A 12,257-nucleotide genomic window follows, 5' to 3' on the forward strand; every position below is an offset into this window, starting at 1 on the left:
GTTCAATAGCTCCAAGTGCAGGGTGCTGCACTTTGGCCACAGCAACCCCATGCAGAGATACAGGCTGGGGTCAGAGTGGCTGAGAGCAGCCAGACAGAGAGGGATCTGGGGGTGCTGATTGGTACCTACCTGAACATGAGCCAGCAGTGTGCCCAGGTGGCCAAGAGAGCCAGTGGCATCCTGGCCTGCATCAGCAATGGTGTGGCCAGCAGGAGCAGGGAGGTCATTCTGCCCCTGTACTCTGCACTGCTTAGACCACACCTTGAGTGCTGTGTTCAGTTCTGGGCCCCCCAGTTTAGGAGGGACATTGAGATGCTTGAGCGTGTCCAGAGAAGGGCAACGAGGCTGGGGAGAGGCCTTGAGCACAGCCCTAGGAGGAGAGGCTGAGGGAGCTGGGATTGGTTAGCCTGGAGAAGAGGAGGCTCAGGGCAGACCTCATTGCTGTCTGCAACTACCTGAGGGGAGGTTGTGGCCAGGAGGAGGTTGCTCTCTTCTCTCAGGTGGCCAGCACCAGAAGGAGAGGACACAGCCTCAGGCTGTGCCAGGGGAGATTTAGGCTGGAGGTGAGGAGAAAGTTCTTCCCTGAGAGAGTCATTGGCCACTGGAATGGGCTGCCCGGGGAGGTGGTGGAGTCGCCGTCCCTGGAGCTGTTCAAGGCAGGACTGGACGTGGCACTTGGTGCCATGGTCTGGCCTTGAGCTCTGTGCTAAAGGGTTGGCCTGGATGAGCTGTGAGGTCTCTTCCAACCTTGGTGACACTGTGACACTGTGACACTGTGGTACTGTGACATAACCCTCACTCTGCTCCAGCCATGGAGCTTCCTTTAGGAGCCACCAGCCCCTGGCCCTTTGTCACACCTCTGCCTCTGGGTTTGGAAGAGAGGCCCCTCCAAAATGTGTTACCCACCATAGTCATCCTCATGCTGTGCCTTACAAGGATGATTAGTTACTAATGATGGATCAATCAATCATTAGTGCTCGCTCCTGGGCACCCTTGGGCCATCCAGCAGCCCCCACCTGCTTCGAGAAGCCCCCTGTAAAGACAGGATGATGTTTCCAGGTGACCCCCCTCTGACCCCAAACCTGCTCATCCTCCCCACTGGGTGCCCCAATGGCCACTCCTGGCTCTCCCCTGCCCCCAGCAGCCCCCCAGCCTTTGGGCTGAGTCAGGCCCCCTTTGTGCTGGCTTCTGGGTGGATTTAGCTGCCTCTGCTTTTTTGTAGGTCCTACAATAAACGGTTGTCACCACAGGGCTCAGCCAGCAGGCCTTGATGCTGGCTGGCAGCATGGCCTGGGGGGCCAGAGGGGACAGGGTCACCTCATTCGGGGCCAGGAGCTGGGCATCTGCCTGTCCATGGTCCCACCGTGCCTGGGGAATGGGCTTGGTGGCCCCAGGGAGGACACAGTTCCTGCCCCCCATCACACTGGGGGGGGACACAGCCCCCACTCCCCATCATCTGGGGGCACAGCACTCATCGTGCGTGGGATGTGGGAACAGCAGTGAGCGTGTGGAGGACACGGGGCCATGGGGGGGCCTGGGGTGCACAGCAGGGTGCTCAGAGGGCAGCAGAGAAGCAGGACATGGAGGGGACACAGGAGAGGCAGGGAACACCGGGAATGGGCTGGGACATGGCAGACACAAGGGCCCGTGGAGATCACGGGGGCAGGTGGGGGGATGCATGGGGGTCACAGAGGACATGGAGTGACACAGGAAGCACAGGAACGCCAGGGACAGGGAAGCCACAGGAGACCTGGAAGGGGCTGGGGACATCTGGAGGCCACAGAGGGACATGGGAGGGGCACACAGGGGACCTGGAGAGACATAGCAGGGCACAGAGGAGGTGGGGACAGAAAGGGGAGGCAGGAGTGCACGGGGGACCTGGGGGACGTGGAAATCCCAGGGGACACAGGGGCACACTGCAGACGTGGGGACACGCGGGGGCGCAGGGACAAAGGTATCCCGGGGGCCACAGGGGCACCCCGGACACGCGGGGATGCAGGGACACAGATGTCCCGGGGGACACAGGGGCACCCCGGACACGCGGGGGCGCAGGGACACAGATGTCCCGGGGGACACAGGGGCACCCCGGACACGCGGGGATGCAGGGACACAGATGTCCCGGGGGACACAGGGGCACCCCGGACACGCGGGGATGCAGGGACACAGATGTCCCGGGGGACACAGGGGCACCCCGGACACGCGGGACACGAGGGGACACAGGCACACAGATGTCCCGGGGGACACAGGGGCACCCCGGACACGCGGGGGCGCAGGGACACAGATGTCCCGGGGGACACAGGGGCACCCCGGACACGCGGGGGCGCAGGCACACAGATGTCCCGGGGGACACAGGGGCACCCCGGACACGCGGGACACGCAGGGGCGCAGGGACACAGATGTCCCGGGGGACACAGGGGCACCCCGGACACGCGGGGATGCAGGGACACAGATGTCCCGGGGGACACAGGGGCACCCCGGACACGCGGGGGCGCAGGGACACAGATGTCCCGGGGGACACAGGGGCACCGCGGACACGCGGGGGCGCAGGGACACGCAGGCAATGGACACGGAGGAGGTCGCACGGGGGGGGGCGGAGCCAAGCGCAGGCTGAGCGAGGCGGGGGCGGGGCCGCCTGTGCACGCGCTGGGGGCGGGGCTAAGCGTGGGGGGGCGGGGCTAGCCCCGCGTGCAGGGCAGTGGGCGGGGCTGGGGCGGGGCACACGTGGCCGCCTGTGGCGCCCCGCAGCGTCCGGCGCGGGTGGGAACAGCTCCGTGCCGGGAGCACTGCGGGAGAGGGACGCTGGCAGCGCTGTGATCTGGCCACTGGGGGCACTGGGAGCACGGGGAGATGGGCACTGGGAGCACTGGGAGATGGGGTGCTGCAGCACAGGGAGATGGGCACTGGGAGCACTGGGAGATGGACACTGGGAGCACTGGGATCTGGGGTGCTGCAGCACAGGGAGATGGGCACTGGGAGCACTGGGAGATGGGCACTGGGAGCACTGGGAGATGGGCACTGGGAGCACTGGGATCTGGGGTGCTGCAGCACAGGGAGATGGGTGCTGGAAGCACTGAGAAGTGGGTGCTGGGAGCACAGGGAGAGGGGCACTGGAAGCACTGGACTCTGAGATGCTAGGTGCAGGGAGCACTGTGAGATGGGCACTGAGAGCACTGGTGGTGGGCATAAGGAGCTGGGTCTCTGGTGCTGAAAGTGCTAGAACATGGGTGCTTGGAGCTCTGGAGTGCTGGGCACATGGGCACTGGGTGCACTGGGAGACAGGAATTGGCTGCTGGGGCTGCTGGATGCTTGGGCTGGTAAGTGCAAGGTGCTGGTAGCACTGGGAGGTGAGTACTGGGGAGCTGGGTGCTGGGGAGCAGGGTGCAGGTTGCACTGGGATGCTGGAAACTGAGGAGCTGGGATATGGATGCTGGGAGCTAGGTCCTGGGGAGCTGGGTGCTGGCAACTGGATCCTGGGGTGCTGAGTGCTGGAAGGTGGGCACTGGATGGCCAGGCTGTGGGAAGTGGGTGGCAAAGCCGTGCTGGTTTGGGGCATGTTTCATAGATCTGATGTCTTCATAGAATCAACCAGGGTGGAAGAGACCTTCAAGATCATCCAGTCCAACCTATCACCCAGCCCTGTCCAATCAACCAGACCATGGCACTAAGTGCCTTATCCAGTCTTTTCTTGAACACCTCCAGGGACAGTGACTCCACCACCTCCCTGGGTAGCCCATTCCAATGCCAATCACTCTCTCTAGCAAGAACTTCCTCCTAATATCCAGCCTAGACCTCCCTTGGCACAACTTGAGGCTGTGTCCCCTTGTTCTGGTGCTGGTTGCCTGGGAGAAGAGACCAACCCCACCTGGCTACAACCTCCCTTCAGGTAGTTGTAGAGAGCAATGAGGTCAGCCCTGAGCCTCCTCTTCTGCAGGCTGCACCCCCCCAGCTCCCTCAGCCTCTCCTCACAGGGCTGTGCTCCAGGCCCCTCACCAGCTTTGTTGCCCTTCTCTGGACATGCTCCAGTATCTCAACATCTCTCTTGAATGGAGGAGCCCAGAACTGGACACAGGACTCAAGGTTTCATATTGGCTTTGGCTTGAAGAGACAAATGGAGTGGAGCAAACTGCACTGGGGACACAGGCTGTGCTTTCGGTGTCCGAGGGACAGCACTGGGAGCTGTGGGAGCACCCAAGGGCATCCAAAGAGCAGTGTGCAGGCAACCTGTCCCCAGGCAGGGCTGTGTGTTCCAGCCATGCCACCAGTGGTGCTGCCCATGACACCCATTTGGCTGTGCTGATGCCAGGAGGGGCACACCTGGCAGCTGGGTCTGGGCTCTGGATGGATCCTTGGCTGCAAAGCTGCTGGCAGAGCTTGGTGCCAACACTGAATCCTTTCACCCCACCCCTGCCCCAGCTGCTCAAGGCTTTGCTCAAGCTCAGGCTAGTCCCAGCAGGCATCTCCCTGGCCCAGCCAGCCCAGCAGCCACCCAGCTTAATTCAGCTCTATCCCGGGCCCTTGGCACAATAACCCCCTCTGACTGCAGATCCAGACCCAGATCTGCCCCATGCCACCAGTTTAAGTCCAGCCTGGGGCACTTTCTCCCCTGCAAAACATCCCCAGAGCCTGAGGGCAAACGCAGCCAGGTCTGCCAGCCCACGGCAGGCCAGTTCGGCAAGATCAGGGCTGTGCAAGCACCTGATGTCCCTAAAACATTCCTGAGGGGTGTGCAGAGGATCGTGGCACCCAGGCCTTTGGGTGCCACAAAGAGCAAGTGGACCCACGGGTGCCAGACCGGGCAGTGGCTGCACCCAGACCCAACACCAGGGCTGTGGAGGAGGCTAAAGCACAGCTGGAAACCACCTAAATACATGGGGGGGAGGGGGGAGAGGGGGAAATGAGTCTGGAGCTCTAAACCACAAACCCCTCCAGCATCAGCAGCCCAGGGACCAGCCTGTCCCTGCGTGGGGTCGGCTGCCAAACCCTCCAGCTCCTCCGTGCACCTTGGAGCCCCCCAGCGCTGCTGGGACCTTGAAGCTGTTCCTGCAGCAGCGCTGGACCGACACAACGCTCTCACAGTGCACAGAGCACCCTGAGGAGCAGCATCGCCTCCGGGTCCTTACTGCAGCCCCACGGCTCAGAAAAGCACTGCCCGTGGCACCCTCGGAGAGCTTCAGCACCACCCCCGCTGCTGCTCGGCGCAGCGCGGAGGGAGCGAGCGAAGGAGCGGAGCTGGGCGCTGGCTGACACACGATGCGCGGCTCGGCCGTGCCGGGGCAGGCAGAGGCTGGCAGATAAGGTGGACACCCCGGGAGATGTGGCTTATCAGCACAGCAGGCTGCTCCCCTGCTCCTGCAAACCCCTCCACGGCCCTGCCTTGCGCTCTGCTTGGGCAACAGCAGGCAAGGGAAGGGCAGGAGCAGGCATGGGGGGGGGGGGAGTCCCACAGCCCCCACACTCATGACCAAGGAGGCTGTCGTGGGGCTGTGACCCCTCGAAGGCACAAAAAAGCAGCAAATGGCACAGGTAGGGACTCAAACCCCATGTGCACCAGCTGGAGGCTTGTGTCTTTGTGTCACCAATGTCACAGCTACCAAATCCTTGCTTCCAGCATAGAAAAAGAAGCCTCCAAAATGGGGGTGCTCAGGCTTGTAGAGCTGGGACCAGCCCAGAAGAGCACCCAGGAGAGCTCAGGGCATGCCAAGGGGAGGGGAGGAGTCCCACGTCTGGTGGGAAGCTTGGCTCTGCCTTTCTCCCAGTGAAGACCCCAGCATCTCCCAGGCAGGGAAGGGACAGGGACAGAGCCCTTGGAGCGAGTGAGGGGCTCCTGGCACTGCCTCAGCCACTGCCAGCACCGCTGCAGAGCAGAGCAAGCTTGGGCCTCTCGCTGGCTGCTGGCGCTGGCTGCTGGCCCTGCCTGCGCCTCCCGGCACAGTGCCTGCTGGGCACAGGGAGAGACCCACAGGTGCTGATCCTGGCCCAGGGGTGACACTCTGGAGCTCCCTTCCCAGGACGTGGCACCGATGGCCCCTGAGCCTCCTTCACAGCCCCCCTGGGGTCTCTGCAAAAAGGCCTCCTGCCCCTCGTTGTCTCCCGTATCCAGGGCAGGGTTGTAGTGGGGCAGGCAGAGCAGGGGAGGTGGATCCATCCCCTTCCTCCCAAGATTTGGCCCACTTTACATCCCCAGCAGCCAGGCCACTTCCAGCACCAACACAGCAGCTGGAAAACATTCAGCCCTGTGAGGAGAGGCTGAGGGAGCTGGGGGGGTGCAGCCTGCAGCAGAGGAGGCTCAGGGCAGAGCTCATTGCTGCCTGCAGCTGCCTGCAGGGAGGCTGTAGCCAGGTGGGGTTGGGCTCTGCTGCCAGGCAGCCAGCAGCAGAAGAAGGGGACACAGCCTGAAGCTGTGCCAGGGCAGGTCTAGGGTGGATGTGAGGAGGAAGTTGTTGGCAGAGAGTGATTGGCACTGGAATGGGCTGCCCAGGGAGGTGGTGGAGTGGCTGTGGCTGGAGGTGTTGCAGCCAAGCCTGGCTGGGGCACTTAGTGCCATGGTCTGGTTGGTTGGGCAGGGCTGGGTGCTAGGCTGGGCTGGGTGAGCTTGGAGCTCTCTTCCAACCTGCCTGATTCTATGGCTCTATGATTCACCCCCCTCCTTCCAAGCCCGACACCGAGGGGGGGCTGTGGCTCTTGTGGTTGTGATTTTGGAGTTTATCAGCCCAGGAAAACAAAAAAAAGCAGAAAATCTCTTCGTCTTCTCAGAGCAGCAGAACTCGATTAGAAAAGCTTCAAGTGGCTACAGAGGCCAATCCCCTGCGCGATTCTCTCCCAAACCAGAGAGGGGCAGAGCCTGGGCTCAGCCTGCCCTCCGAGCAGGGCAAGTCCGAGCTGTCTTCCTTTATACACAGAGCCTTTTGGGGGTTATTGGCTATATGCACAATTTATTACCTTTGGGGGGGGTCCTTTTTATGTGCTGAGCCCCAAAGTACACTTAATTTCCTTGCATACCTGCAGACTGAAAACCTTGCTCCTAACACTCACAGCTCAGCCCCCGAGGCTGCCTGCAAGGAGAGGGAGAGGCTTGGCAAAGCTCCTCCAGGTTGCTCTCTGGGTTGCTCCTCTCCTTGAGCGCCAAGATGGAGCTGAGGCTCACGCTGGGAGCAAGAGTTGGCAGAGAAGCAGTTCGGGGTGAGAACCATCACACTCAGCTCTCGCCCTGCCAGCTGAGGGTGGCACGCTGCCCACGGGGAGCCCTGTCTGCAAACCGCCACCTCTGGCTGCCAGTTGGCATCAGCGTTGGCATCAGTGCCTGCCGACTGCCACCCGGGGACAGCGCTGAAGGAGGACAGGGGCATGAAAGAGTTAAGCAGCAACCTGAAGGAGAAGGCCTATGCCTAGAGCCGGGCACCTCTCTTCACAACCACGATACCCTTTGTGTGCCGAGCACCTTCCCCTGGAGCTGGGGTCCCCCCCTGTGTGCCGCGTACCCCCTTTTCAGGGGGCACCTTCCCGGTGCAACGCTCCCCCCGCCCCCGCAGACACTCTGCACAGGCCACTTGAGCGAGGCCTCGGCCAGCTGGGCCACCGCCGGGCCAGCAGCACCCAGGGCCAGACGCCAAAGCCTTCCTCCCGGGAGCCCGGCGGGCCCTGCCCGCCCCGCCCCGCCGAGGGGCTCCACGGTGGGCCCGCAGCGCCCACTCCCCACCGCCCCGAGAGGGCCCTGGTGTTATCAGCGCTCTGCGGGAGGTTAATTCGCCGCACTGGAAACCTCAGCGCCGGAACCCCCGCGGCGCTGGCGGCAGCAGCGCCCAGCCGGGACGGCAGCGCCCAGCCGAGGCGGCAGCGCCCAGCCGAGGCGGCAGCGCCCAGCGGGGACGGCAGCGCCCAGCCGGGACGGCAGCGCCCAACCGGGTCGGCAGCGCCCAACCGGGACGGCAGGCAGCAGGCAGCAGCAGCACGGCCCAGAGCAGGCCCGGGCCCCCCTCAGCCAGTGGGCGGCTCCGCCCGCCACCGTGGGGCATCATGGGACAGCGAGTCCACGGCCACGCCCTCCTCGCCGCCGAGCCGGGGCGGAGGACCACAACCCCCATAATCCCCCGCGGGCCGCCGGCGCCCCGCCTCTTCCCTTACATCGCTCGCTTCCATTGGGTAGGCCAAGCCGTCAGGCAAGCGGCACCGCAGCACCTGATTGGCGGAAGGGCGGCAGGGCCCAGCAGCCGCTATGGCGGGCGGAGGGGAGCGCCGCCGCCATTTTGTGTGCGCCGAGGCCGGCTCCGGGCCTAGCTGTCGGCCGCGGCGGCGGGGGGCGCGGGACGGCGAGGCCGCGGGCGGCCGGGGACCGGCGCTGAGGGCTTCTGCGCGGCGCAGCCGAGCCGAGGTCGCGGGACGGCCCGGCCGGGCCTCCCTTCTCCCGGGAGCGGAGCACGGGTCTCCCCGCCGGCCCTGACGTGGGCGGCGGCGCCGCACCTGCCGCCGGCCGCTCCCCCGGCAGGGTCCCGGGGATCGGGGGAGCCCAGCCCCTGCCGGGGACTCCTCGTCCGGAGCCGGTGGAGCCTCACACCGCGGCGTTGCCTCGTCCGGGGACTCCGCGGCCTCCTCCTGCGGTCTGCGCAGAGGAACGGGAGAAGGCCCAGCCCGGCCCGGCCCGGCTCAGGCTCCCTGCCCTGGGCCCCGCGAGTGTCCGCAGCGCGGCCGTGCGCCCCCGAGGGGCCTGGCTGCAGCCTGCCGGCGGGGCTGGGCGAGGCGGCTGGCAGGGGCAGCTTGTTCCGGGGCTGGCAGGTGCTGGGCGGCAGCAGCCTGCGCTCCCCGCGGGGCTGCTCTCTGCCTGTGCCCCCGCGGCGGGGCCGGGCCGGAGTTGCGGCGCAGCTCCTGGCTGAGGAATTGACACGTCCCGGGTGGGCGACAGCAGCCCCTGGCCCCCCCGTGCCTTCGCACACCCCCACGCCGGGAGGGGGGCAAAAAAAACAACCCCTCCGCTTTAATCCTTTGTTTCACACATTCCCGCGGCCGGATCCCCGGAGGGGGGGGGGGGGGGGTTGGTTCTCGCGGGCGGGATCCAGTGGATCCCAGCTAACATGGCCTCCCCTGGCCCGCTGCTGGCTGCCGATCGCTGCTGTGGCGTGGGGGCAGCCTTAACACACAAAAGCCTTTTTGCCTGTTGCCAGGGCGCAAGGGGTAACTTCCCCAGCTGATAATAAACCGGAGCGAACCTTGTCTCGCAGTTATAAAAGCCACTCCTGCGGCTGCTGGAAAGAACCCGGTGGGGATTTTTGCCCCCCCCCTCCCTTCCCCCCCTTTTTTTTTCCATGTGCAAAGTCAAGAAAAGCCTGTTTCTTGTTTCTTGTTGCCTGTTTCTGGTTTTCTTTAGTCATTTTTTTAACCCTTCTCAGCACTGCCGAGTTCCTGAGCTGAGAGCAGCCTCTCTGCTGGCGCTTCCCTGCCGAGGTGTGGGGCAGCTGAGGAGGGCAGCGTTGAGTTGGTGCTGGTCGTGGTGCAGGCCTGAGGTGGTTCTGTTTGGGGTTTGTTTTTCAGGCAGTCCCTTTGCAGGAGGCAGATAATGCCAGCTCATCCCCTGGTATTAGTGGCCCTTGGTTTAGATGTAAAACAGTGAGGTTTTGGGAGGCTTTTGGTGTAAGTAGAGATTGTGCTGTCAAATTTGGAGTCCTCCAGTTAAAAAGCAGATTATTCTCTTGCTGGGTTATGGTTGGAGTTGGGTGGTTGTGGGGTGGGTTTTTTTGGAGGAGATGCTTTGTTGTTAAGGCTCTGCTTAACAATTTTTGGCTCCTCTCTTTGATTTATTAGGTCCTGAACTCTGAACCTTTGTATTTTGATGATGGCTGCACTCTGAGAGCTGGGGGCTGTGTCGTTGGGTGCCTTTGCAGGCTCCCCACAGCTGAAGCTCTCATTTCAAGTTGGTTTTGCCAAGCTAATCAGGGTTATGCTTCCTTCCAGCCAAGTGCCTTGTGCCTGCCCAGGCTGTCAGAAGGTGTTTTGTAGGGTGGGAGCAGGAAGGGAGCAAACACAGAGCCTGACCCTAACTTGGGGTTTGGTTTGTTGCAGATGGACCAAACCCCACACACACCCTCCCAGCTTTTTGGCCATGGCCTCATCGGTGAGCACTATGAAACCTCTCCCTGTGCAGGACTGGCTGTGCTGCTGTGGTGACACAAGAAGATGACCAGGATGTCCCCAACAGCTGGGTAGGTTTGTCCTCGGGACACAGAGCAGACAGAATTAGATGCAGTTAGTGCAGGTTTGGTGCAGGCAGGACAGCAGCATCACTGTCAGCTCTGGGTCCTGCTTTATACAGCCTGGGACATCAAACAGCTCAGGACTGCTGTGCCACTTCCATCCCCCTGCTTCAGGCTTCTCTGGGCTGTGAGAGAGGGCAGAGCCCCGTGTTGGTGTCAGGGGGCAGGATTTGGGTGTCGCTTGGCACCGCCGTTGCGACAGGAGCAGGCTGTTGGGCTGAGCTGCTTCCTATTTTTGTTTGCTTGCATCCAGCAGCGTTCTCAGGGCACTGCTCTGCCCTTCTGCTGCCTCACCCCATGCCAAAGAGTGGCCCCAACCACAGCTGGGCTGTTTCAGTCCCCTTTTCTCCTGTGCTGGTGGAGAAGTGGTCAGAGGCAGGTTTGATGGGGCCTTGAGTGTCCTGGTATGGCAGGAGGTGACCCTGCCCATGGCAGGGAGGGTGGAACTGGATGGTCTTTAAGGTCCCTTCCAGCCCAACCCATTCTGTGGTTCTGTGATTCTGTAATTCCTTCCTTTCCCCAGGACAGGAGTGGGAAGCCTTTGCAAGGACAGGAACTGTGAAAGCCTTGAGCCATGAAGCCCCTCCATGCCCTGTGCTTCCAGGGCTGATTGCCACAGAGCTGCCATTGGCAGTGCCCTCCTGAGCCTCTCCCCACCACTCAACCCACAGCTGAGAAAGGAAGGAGCTGGCCAGGCTGATCCCCATTACTCAGCCTCACAGCTGGGACATGTAGGAGCTGGCACAGGCAGATCCCCACTGCTGTGCCCCGCAGCTGGACAGGCAGGTGCCCCCCGCTGTGTGCCCTGTGCTGAGGTGCTGGGCAGCTGGCAGGGTGCTGCTCTGCCAGCAGCCATCCCGGGCTTACTGGTGGAGCTGGAATAAAGGCCACTTGGCTCAACCCAGGAGAGCCCAAAATGGTGGCAGCCAGGGAAGAGATGTGCTTCAAAGGCTGGGGAGGTGCCTTGCCCTCCAGGGAGCTCCTTGCCCTCAACCAGTTAAGACAGTGAGCTGCCTCCTCGTCAGGAGGGACTAATTGCTGCCCTCAGCTCCCACATCACAGCAGCTCTGCCCGACCTTTATCTCTGCTCATCTCCAAGATTTTATTTGTTCCTCTCCAACAGCTGAGCTGCACTCAAGCTTGGCTGCTCCAGACCAAGTCCGAGCCTGGCTCCAGGGAGGAGAAGCACAGACAAGCTCCCTGTCCATTGCTGAGCCACTCAGAGCTCCCTGAATGCCACTGGCCTGCGTCTGCCAGGAGGTTTGGATGCAGGAGCTGGGATGAGCCTTTGCAAGGAGCTGTGCAGTTCTTCAACACCTCCTAAGCAAGCATCAGAGGTAACCTGGTTGATAGGAAGACTCTCATTAAAACAGAGCATGGAATAAAGCAGGAAAAGTTGGTGGAGTCAGAGTTGACTGTTAAAAGTGTTTGGTTTTTTTTTGGGGGGGGAGTGTTAAGTTTTATTTGTTAAAGCATTGACAGATAAATGAAGTGATTTATTCCTAGGAGTTAAATGTGACAGACTTAGGGTTAAGTAGATGGAAGCAAACCCTGTGGGGACACTAAACTGGTAACAGCATCGCTGTGTAGCAGCTGCTGTGCTGTCTGACCACGAACATTCCCTTGCATTCAGCTTTTCACACCAGCCAGGTGCTGAGGGCTGGTACCCATGGAGCACAGCACTCACTGCCAGTGCCCTCAGACACCTGCAGCTGTCCTGCTCGGCAGGAGGAAAAGCAGGGATGCAGAGCAGCTCGTTCAGGGGAAGGCATCTCTGAGGAGCGGCGCCGAGGCTGAGCGGGAAGGCTTGGGGCTGAGCTGTCCCAGGCAGCTGGGTCCCGGCGGAGTCGCTGCCTCTCGCCGTGCCGCCGGCCTGGCCCCCGGCGCTGCCTCCCTCTGCAGCCGCACCGAGCGCTGGCTCTGCCCGATGATGTCATGGCACAGGGAAGGGAGCGCGGGCGGCTACGGAGCTCTTGAGCAAGTAGCCCTCCACCAGCTGGTTTTTTTGCCCTCTCC

The 12,257-nt window shown here is 62.4% G+C and overlaps 1 long non-coding RNA gene across 1 annotated transcript; it reads left to right on the forward strand.

Annotated features, from left to right (window-relative positions):
- Positions 1-8,159: 8,159 nt before the first annotated feature.
- LOC135191911 (uncharacterized) lies at positions 8,160-11,665 on the forward strand. Its single transcript, XR_010308880.1, has 2 exons — positions 8,160-10,190; positions 11,365-11,665. It is a non-coding gene; the product is annotated as an uncharacterized LOC135191911 (long non-coding RNA).
- The last annotated feature ends 592 nt before the right edge of the window (positions 11,666-12,257 follow it).

The sequence above is a fragment of the Pogoniulus pusillus genome, chromosome 40, assembly GCF_015220805.1.
Source record: "Pogoniulus pusillus isolate bPogPus1 chromosome 40, bPogPus1.pri, whole genome shotgun sequence".
NCBI lineage: Eukaryota > Metazoa > Chordata > Aves > Piciformes > Lybiidae > Pogoniulus > Pogoniulus pusillus.